Source organism: Stegodyphus dumicola, chromosome 4, assembly GCF_044657685.1.
Source record: "Stegodyphus dumicola isolate Sdum_Otavi_A_Nest chromosome 4, ASM4465768v1".
Taxonomy (NCBI): domain Eukaryota; kingdom Metazoa; phylum Arthropoda; class Arachnida; order Araneae; family Eresidae; genus Stegodyphus; species Stegodyphus dumicola.
The window spans coordinates 101,151,382-101,161,626 of record NC_140771.1 but is presented as its reverse complement, the minus strand read 5'-3'; positions in this window follow the sequence as shown (position 1 = coordinate 101,161,626).

Genomic DNA, 10,245 nt, shown 5'->3' with positions numbered 1-10,245 from the left:
CTATAGTATTAGTCTAAAGTATTAGCAAAGAAAACAAATCAAACAACTCACATTGAAAGAAATGTTTAATAAAGTAAACATATAAATATTAAGCTCTTTTCTTTTGTAAATTTTGATACTCTTTAAATCATAAATGCTTCATTATTTCATAAATCACGATTTCATATTTTGAATTTTATAATATCTACGTGCCATCTTAGTAGATTTAAAATGATCTAATATCCGGAAAAATCTCAAATCTGGGATCGCCGAAGTCCCGACGAGTCCAGACCTCAATACGGAATGTATATTTTCAGTTAAACTTCTACCCAATAACTTTAGTAATTCATGAAAGTTAATTTTGCGTCTAGTTAATTCAGGAAAATTAGTTTCAATTAGTTGTTTTCAACTAATAATTGTATCGCCATTAGCAAAAATAATGCATTACTATCAACAGCATAGGATTAAACCAAATACTTAATTGTCTATTGAAGCTTCAAAACGTATTTCCGAACTTCACTTTTTCTCGGCTAGCGTTAAAAAATTTGCCCTTGCCGACCTAAAATCGAAATGGAGCCAATAGATTTCTCGCGAAATCGATAACAGACCCTCTGCAGAAATAAACTCATAATCCCGATATCCCATACATATAGTATGTGCAAAAGAGAATAAACTCCGTAGAAGGTGATAAAAATTAATTTATGGCTTAATTGAAACAAACACAGAAATTAAGCTAAGCAAAATCGCGTAAAAACAAATTGAAATGATAAAACGAAATTTAATTTTCATGTGAATTTTCAGCGCTGACTCTTCCATTCTAGAAATTTCAATTTGTTTCAGACAAAGACCACATTTAGCTTTATAAGGATTGTCATCCATCAATATCCAGTCATTGTAGTCAGCTTGATGAAGCCACAGTTTATTGAAAATGCACTTTCCAGGCATCTCGTTCCTATTGGCGTCGGAAGGGTCGTTGTCTTCCAGGTTGGAATTGCTCTAATTTTGGCAAATATTTTCAGAATCCCCCCCTTTTTTTTCTCGAGCACCTTCATCATCACTTTCGCATCTTAAAGAACTCCCGGCTTCACGCTTTCGTCACAATCTGCCTAAATTTATGGAAAACACCTGTTTCGAAAGATTGGGTGAATAGCCAATCAGACACCGATACTTTCGTTCCGGTAGCTAATTGTTTTTTTTTTATCGTTTGCAACGCAAATCCGCCAATAGATTGGTTAAGAGCCTGTAATTTTAATTCCATATTCATGAGAAATCGCAATATTATTGACCGCTATAATGGGCTGTTCATGCCACCGTACTTGAGGTAAAAATTCTGTAACATTTCATTGACCACGCCTCTCGCTGAAAATAATTACTTAGGTTAATGTTTATAGCACTACATTGGTGCATTATGTTTAATTTAGAAGTAAAATATTCTTAAAGGTTTTATTTCATTCATAACTAAATACATTTCGGAATTGAATTATGAAGAGTGAATTTTACTTCTAAATTAAACATAATGCACCAATGTAGTGCTATAAACATTAACCTAAGTAAGTATTTTCAGCGAGAGGCGTGGTCAATAAAATGTTACAGAATTTTTACCTCAAGTACGGTGGCATGAACAGCCCATTATAGCGGCCAATAATATTGTGATTTCTCATGAATATGGAATTAAAATTACAGGCTACTACGTTTTTCACTCTTCATATATCTAAAACGTTGCTGATACGAATTTCCGGACGTGGGAAAATCGCCGAAGAGAAATCTGCAGAAGGAGGGGCACCAAGCAGGGCGGAGCAAAGCGAGACATCCTGAAAAGTGACCGTAATGTGGTGCCATCGATCGATGCTAGATTTAACTAGGTCAGTCATGTAACTAGATCATATTATGTTCTCTGTTTTGAAAGTCGCGATGTGTAATTTTCAATATAATATGTTATATTGTTTCATGTTTTTCTTATAAAATGTAACTCTCTCAATATCTGTTAAAATGTATAAATTTTCATTTCACTTTTCATTAATTTTAATTTTTTTTCCTCTTTCATTCCTTCTCTTTCTCATTTTTGTTTTAGCTACATGGTAGTAGGGAAGTATTTGGTGCCCATTTTCCTGAATGCATTCAGAAAGTTCTAGCCTAAAAAGGCAATTTTCATTGGAAGAGACTGGTTATATATTAAGTAAAACAGTCACTCTATTTCTGTCAGTCCCAGCAGCAGCGGTAAAGTCACTCAACACTGGCAGTTCGGTCCGAATTTAGAATCCTGCGAACAGACAGGCTGCATGGGTGTGTTCCCACATGTGTACGAGCCACTTTTCCTTAGAAAGTCCTCCACGAAGGTATCCCTCCCCTTAGGCAGATAGCCCTCTGGCTTTGCTGTAATTACATAAGTCAAACCTACTTCTGTTAGGTGGCCGTAGGCCACGAGGTACGAATTCCCGTCCCGGAGCCCTATCCCAGATTAATAAATATGCAATCCCTAACCTGTAAATAGTATTCTGAGGGTGTGACTAGCATTTTAAATAAAAATGTAGTTCCAGTGTGGCGAGGAGTAGGGTGAATCACACTACTTCCCGACAGGGAAAGGAAATTTCATTTGAGCGAACACTGAGGAGCGAACATTGAGGAGCGAAACGGCTTTATACGGAAATGAATGTAGTGCGATGTATTGAGCAAAGTAGTAATGAAATGTGAAGATGAGTGAGTGAGTGAGTGCACCGCTATGATGGCTTCCGACTACGGACATGAACCAAACGGAATTATATACCATCACGGCGGAGAAGACTCCAGAGTGACAAGGTTGAATATTACATACTAATAACAGTTTTTACATATTGATAACTGCAAGGCACTAAGCGTTATTCTGGTTATCTGCTTTAAGTTCTGAACATTTGAAACATTATAATATTATCCACAGTTGTTTCTGCTTAGGCAGTGTCCTGAGATTTTCTCTATTTTATCAAGGGTATTCTGTTTTTGAGTGTGTTAGACGTCCACATTGCCCAGGCACAGTCCGCTGGTTTCTTCAAGTGCCAGGTTCTTGTATGTACACAATGGAAGTAATAATGGTCCGTGTCGCCTTCCTCTCCGCATTCGCAGAAAGAAGTATCCCTAAGTCTGAATCTGTTCAGGTATACTGCGAATGGTCCATGACCTGTCAAGAACTGTGTTAGGCTAGCACAGTGGGTCTTTATTTCTATGTTAACTTTTGGCAGTAAGCGAAATGTCCTTCGTCCTACCTCTGCCTCTGTCCATCTACTTTGCCAATTTTGTAGCAGACTTGTCAAAGTTGTTCGCTTATTATGAAACCGAGGAAGTTTAGTATATCTGTGCAGTTGGTTGCCTGCTTGGCCAGTAGGTCAGAGGCTTCATTGCCTTGAATCCTTGAGTGAGCGGGAACTCATTTTAAAGTGGGTCTTTGCGAAATAGGCATTGTCAGAAGCTGTTTCTGAATTCGGTATACCAAAGGACTCCGGCTGTTTTGACTTGCGATAGCCGAAAGACTTGATGCCGAATCACTGAGTATGGAGAATTTCTCCTGTTGACATGTGTTCGCATATCTAATTGCAGCACTGATAGCTAGAAGCTCTGCTTGGTATATCGAGTTGTTCAAGCCTAGTTTCTTTTTCCACTCGAATGTTACGACTCCATTTTCTAGTCTACAGAAGGCGCTGCCCGTGCCGTTCTCAGTTTTGGAGCCATCTGTGAAAAGATTATTACTGTACCTCTGAATTGGTTGGTCGTTTATACTGATACCGTCGGAGAGATTAAAAGCTGCTGGATGAAAGTTATTGCAGTTGTTTTGCTCCTCGTAGTCCGAGTGGTGATAACTATGACCCCAGAGTGTTGAAGTTTGACCCAGCCTGGTAACCCTTACGATAGCTGCCTCCCTTTCTACTATCAAATCTAGGGGAGGAATTCCTGCTAGTTGTTGTAGGGCTAGTGTTGACGTGGTACGGTAGGCTGTGCATACTTGAAGTAGCTGCTGTCTCTGAATAGAGAGCAGGGATCTTTTCATATGAGAGGTAAGTTCGCCACCCCAGATTGCTGCTCCGTAAGTTATTACTCTTTCTGTAATGGTTCTATGCCAAATTTTTAGTAGCATAGATGAGATACCCCATTTATGTGAAGTCATGCGTCTCATGTTGTTGCTTATGAGGCTAATTCGAGTCTTAAGATTCCTGACATGTGGCATCCAAGAAAGTCTGTTGTCGAGTAATAGCCCAAGATATTTCAATTGGAGAAAACATTTTACCGGTATCCCATGAAGTTTAATGCTTGGGTTGCGTCTTAGCTGCCTGCTGCGTCCTGTGAGGAAAGCTTTAGTTTTCTCTGCCGAAATCTGAAGCTTATGTGCTCTGGCCCATTGGGAGAACAGATCAAGACAGTATTGTGATCTCATTTCGAGGTTACTGCTTCCTGCCACAACTAGCATAAAATCGTCCGCATAGGCTATGATTCGAGCGTATTCTACGCTCTCAAACTGACGAAATGCCGAGTTTGCCACTATATTCCACAGTGTTGGTCCAAGGCATGACCCCTGTGGGCACCCTCTAAAGGCTCCCTTGATGTCAATGGGTACTGCCAGTGAGTGCAAATTGTTATCCTTGTTCTGTTTGATAGTGGCCATTAAGTCTTTTATGGCATGTTCAGTTGAGTTGCCCATTCGGAATCCATATTGGTTGGGATGCAGGGCGTTGTTCCTTTGCAGGAAGAAGTCCAATCTGTAAAGAATTACTCTTTCCAATACCTTACCGAGCGCTGGCAGTAGACAGACTGGCCTGTAAGATGAAGGTTCTGCCGGAGTTTTGCCTGATTTTAGGAATAGCGCCACTTCTGCCAACTTCATATTTTTAGGAAAGTACTGATGTTTCCAGCAAGCTGAAATGACCGCAAGGAATAGTTTTGGGAATCCCAGTGTATCTCTCTAATGATGATATTGTCAATTCCATCCGGACCTGGAGCTTTTTTGGGTACCAGAGTACATATGATGTTGTCCACTTCCATTTGCGTAGGAGGGGGTTCGTCTCTTCTGGTAACTTGGCGAAATTTCAAACTGTAGGTTTTTCTCGCTTCCTGTTGCTCCTCTAAGAAATCCTCTTCATCATCATCAGGAAAAACTGCATTTATGATCTCACTGATTACTTCGATGTTGGATGAGGCAGTGCTATTCACCATAGGCGAAAGGGTCGTAGGACGAAACATCTTAGCTTTGTTATAGTATTTGAATAGAACATGTGGCAACGATTAGGTAATTCTTTAAATGATATAAATTTTGTGCATTCTGAGTTATAATATGAACGAAATATAATACTGTTAAGTAAACCTAGCGCCAGAGTGTCGCTATGGTAAACAAAATGAATTTTAAAGAATGCATTTATTCTATTGTGTTTTATACGCTGTCGGCGAAGTAGGTTTAATTCAATCTAATAAGTTAAATGAAATGCAAGAAAAAATGCGTATAATTTAGTATTCCGTACAAGGAAGTCGTGTGGTGTACACATCAGATTTTTCTTTTATATAAAGCTCTGGTTTTATTGTATGTTATCATTTTGAGTTGCTGTAGATATGGATCTACCGTGGATTGTGCTTTTCTGCGAAGTGCCCGAACTCTGCTCCTCTGTGTGTTAAGCTCTAGTGACCACCAGGATATCGAGTGTTTTGCCTTTACAGATTTCAAACGATATGCTTTGTGGGCGGCTTGCACTATTTTTGTAACTAGTAAGTCGTAGAGATTATCTAAGGAGTTTCTGTCCTGGCAGTTGTTGAAATCTTTGATAAATTTCTCTACATGCGCTCGAATGTGTTCCCGTAAAACAGAATGTCCTCCAAATGCCGTTTTGAATCTTTTCTTTATTATGTAGTCTATAGGAATTTCCAGCCTGTAAATAATAATTTTGTGATCACTGAGTGACGGCAGGTCACTCACTGTCCAATCTTGTATGTACGGAGTTGTATTGGGAGTTGATATTGTCAGATCTGGCCACCCTCGAGCTCTAGATGTTTCAAAGGTAGGCGGTGAGTCCTGAGCGTTGATGTCAATGAAATGCTTACTGTCCAAGAATTCGAGTATCGCAATTCACCTTCGGTTCTCCGAGTCAGCACCCCATAGTTGACTGGTGGCGTATAGGAACTGGAGAAGTCTCCTGCTATGATACAGTGTGATGCCCCAGTTAGAAGGTTAGAATTAAGTTCTTCTAATAGAGAGGTAATATCTTCGCTCGGGGGTAGATACACAGCAATAATATCAATGCTGCAATTTCTAGTGTCTAGTCTGATGGAGACTATATGCTCTGTGATTTTCATTAGGAGAGGGGAGAGAGATGGCCACTGTAAATAATCACAGCTAGCTGTTTCTTTGACAGAAACGTTCTGCTGTGTGTTAGAACACTAGGAATCACTCCGTTGTAAACGTATGGCTCTTGGAAGATTCCGACGTTGGCAGCAGTATGTGTCATTACTTGCAGCGTATTTATGATTGCTGCATAGCACTTCTGCAAGTTACACTGTAAAAATCGAAGACCTGCTATATGTTTATTTAGTGTCATCTTGGTTTAGTTCTTAGCAGTGGTCCTTCTCAGGCTCTCGAAATGGGCTCCATGCACTGGGCAGGAACTTGAAGTAGCTGGGTGATCTGTGCTGAAAGAGGTCCCCTTTTCAGATTTACTACTGCAGCAATTAGTGCAACTCACTTTTTCCGAGCTACACTCCTGCGTCAGTTGGCTGTTACCACACTTCGCGCAAACTGGAGCGTTTTTACAGTTCCTGCTATAGTGACCGAACTCCTGGCAGTTGTAGCAGCGTATGATCCTAATGTACGGACGAAGAGGACAAGACTCAAAACCCATTAAAAGACGGCCTAGCTTAACTAGGTGTTCTGCTGACTTAGGGTCTATGTCTATCACCCAGTTTTTCCTTCCGCTTTGCCCGGAACGGCTCGCTCGTATTTGAAAAGCACTAGGATTGAAATTGGGCAGTTGGTCTACAAATGCTGCTGTTAGATCTTCTTTTTCTAGATTCTCAGGCACTCCAAAAATAATTACACTTTCCCTTCTTGGCTTGGGGTCCCGAAATTCAAGTGTTTCTAATAGTGCTGGCCTGTCCTCGATTGCCTGTTTCAGGCGTAGCAGGTGAGCTTTTTCTCGACACCGGATGAGAAGCTCTCTGGACCTTGTGGGCCGAATCTGCACTAAAGTGATCCCTAGCTGGAAAGGTTTCAAATCTGCCGAAAGTTGAGATTTAATCCCTTCGGGTGTCCGTGTGGAGTTCTTTATAATAGAACGTGCTCCGATAGAACTGGAGAAGATCTTGAAGGGGGTGAAGTTTTCCGCTTCTTTCGTGTCACCTCAGTGAAGGGATATTCTTTTGTGGACTGTTCTTCTGGGGCTGAGGATTCCACTGCTTGATAAGACTCGGAATGTTGAGGATTCTCGTGAGGTGGCTGTAAACTGTGTGCGAGTTACTATTGTTGAAGAGCCAAGACTTGTCCCTGGAACTGGGCGAGATAAACCTCTTGTTCCGTTAACGTTATGCGAACGGTGTTCACAAAAGATGCAAATTGCTTTCTTTCAGAAGCGTTTAGTCAGCGAGATTCCTTTGCTTGTAAGATGAATAACTGGAGTTGGTTACAGATGTGGTTAATTGCTTCCAACCTGGAGTTAGGTGTCGAAGTGCTAGCGGCACCTTTAACAGAAAGGGGAGAATGTTGAATATTATGCTCCGTGCCGGCTGGTGATGGGGGAGTATCCGAAGGCATAGTAAGTAAGAGAACACAATGAAGATGCTTTCAGAGCATAAAAAACGAATGAGAAGATGAATGACGGATACACATGCACCTGCAATATTCCAGGAATACTGAGTTTACACGATAGCACTGTAAGGAAAGGTAGCGGAACACAATGCACACACTTCACAACGCTAAACTTGAATGGGGAGATGCACGATCAGATCGCATGCACTTGGGCTAGAGTACTAAGCATGTACTGTAGCAATAATAGATTAGACAGTTGCGAGAACACAATGCGTCCACTTCCACGGCACTAAAAGTGGATGAAGTGATGTATAATGAAACCTCATAAGCCAATAGTCTTTCTTGTATATTGAGTATGGGCTGTAGCACTATAAGAGGAAATATATATATATATATATATATATATATATATATATATATTTGTTTTATATAAAATGTGACGCACACACTTTCACCTAATCACGCACACTATTACACAGTACTGAGTAATAACAAAATGAATACTAGTACACGATGCACACACTTTCTGGGACTCAACTCGAATGAGAAGATACGCAATCAAATCACACAAACTGACAGTAAAGTATGCACTATAGCACTATAAGATGAGATAACTGCAAGAACACTATACTTTCACAGCACTGAAAATTTGATTAAGAGATGTATGGAGAAATCTCATAAATAAATTATCTTGCATAAATATTGAGTTTGCGCTGTAGCACTATGAGAGAAAAGATTAAAAAAAGAAAAAGAAAGAGCAATAACATGTGCACACATTCACGGTAAGCACTGAATAAAAATTACGCACTCTGTACACTGTAACGCAGCGCTGTGTAAAAAAAAAAAAAAAAAAAAAAAATGAATACTTGAGCACAATACACGCACTTTTCACTGCCCTAAGTAAGTAATTAAACTTCAATGAGGAGATGTACAATCAAATCGCATGCACTGCCGATAAAGTATGTATCGTACTGCGAGAACACGATGCACAAACTTCCGGTATTAATAATGAATAAGGAGATGTATGGTGAAATCTCAAAAATCTTCTTTACATATATTGAGTATGTGCTATAGCACTAGTTCGGACTGGGGTATGTAAGAGGTAAATACTTCGTAAGCGTTAAAATCTCTTTCAAAATAAGCAATGCACACACTTTCACAGATATGAACTGCTTGAGCTGAATGCAAACACGCACTTGGCACGAATGATGTGTAGTATTAATAATAATAATAATAATAATAATAAAAAATACACCGACAGTCGTAAGATGATTACTACTCTCATGTGGCCAAAGATGGCGATTGAGAATCTTTTTTCCTTCTTATTTTGAAATATATATATATAAAATAAAAGAGATTTTGGAAGGGGTGGATTTAGAGTAGTATTCGATTACAAGCGCACCCCTGCGCTGCCTGTGTCCGAGACTGAGAGGAGGGGAAAATGCTAAAGTTCCTTTTTCTTTGATTGTTTTTTATCTCATATCGTGCGTAATGTGTTAAAGGGCTGATCACGTACGATGGAGGCAGGATCTTGGAAGAGCTCCTGAATTTTCAAAGGTGTTTTCCGGAAAATCTTCATTTATTTAAGAAAATTTTCGCGAATATCCTCTGCATTGTCTCGTTCTCAAAGCCGGGAGTTCTCCTGTACCTGGGGGGTCTTGTCTTCCTTGCAATCTTTTGCAGCACTAAGACGGAGCGTTCAGATAAGAACAACTTCTTTTCTCTAAGCTAAATCAAATATTTGTCACTAAAGTACCCTTAAATTCATTTATTTATTATGATCATTATTATTATTATGCTCATTTTATTATGTTCTGGCATTAAATACTTAGTAATTGCTTTAAATCATGTGGTTCTTTTTTGGTTACCATCTCGTAGGTACGCTATCCTTATCACTAGCTCTTATCAGTAGTGTTAGCATTACCCATTGGGGCCCCTTTGAGGAATTTCTCGAGAGGGAAAAACACGATCTCGTGCCTCAATGAATGTATAGAGTTGTAGTTTTTGCTCCTTTAATCTATATTTCCTATCTATTTAAATTAAAAGCATATATTAATACAGTGTGCCTCAAATTGATAAAATAGTACACATATAATAAATTATGACCATTGACTTAATAAATAAATAAAATGCTTATTTTTTAAAAAAATTAATTAATATTAAAATAAAAAAACTCCGTAATTTATTTAATTATTTATTTTTGCTGATATGTTCTCGCCTTGTTTTGGATTTATGATTCTATCTGATGGTGTTTTCTGAGTATATAAATATGTTGGAAATCGCAATAGATGATGTTAGTTAATGTATAACTTTGCATGATATTATATGTATCTTGATCTTATGTGTCTTCTGTTACTGTGTCTCAAGGTAGAGGCTAATATTGGTTTCCATGTTAAAAAATAAAAGTTTAAATTTAAAAATTTTAGTTTCCCTGTTATAGCAAAAGTTAGCTTCTAAACTTGACTTATACTGTTATGTGATTGGACCCCGAATATTTACTATTTTATTATTAATTTTCC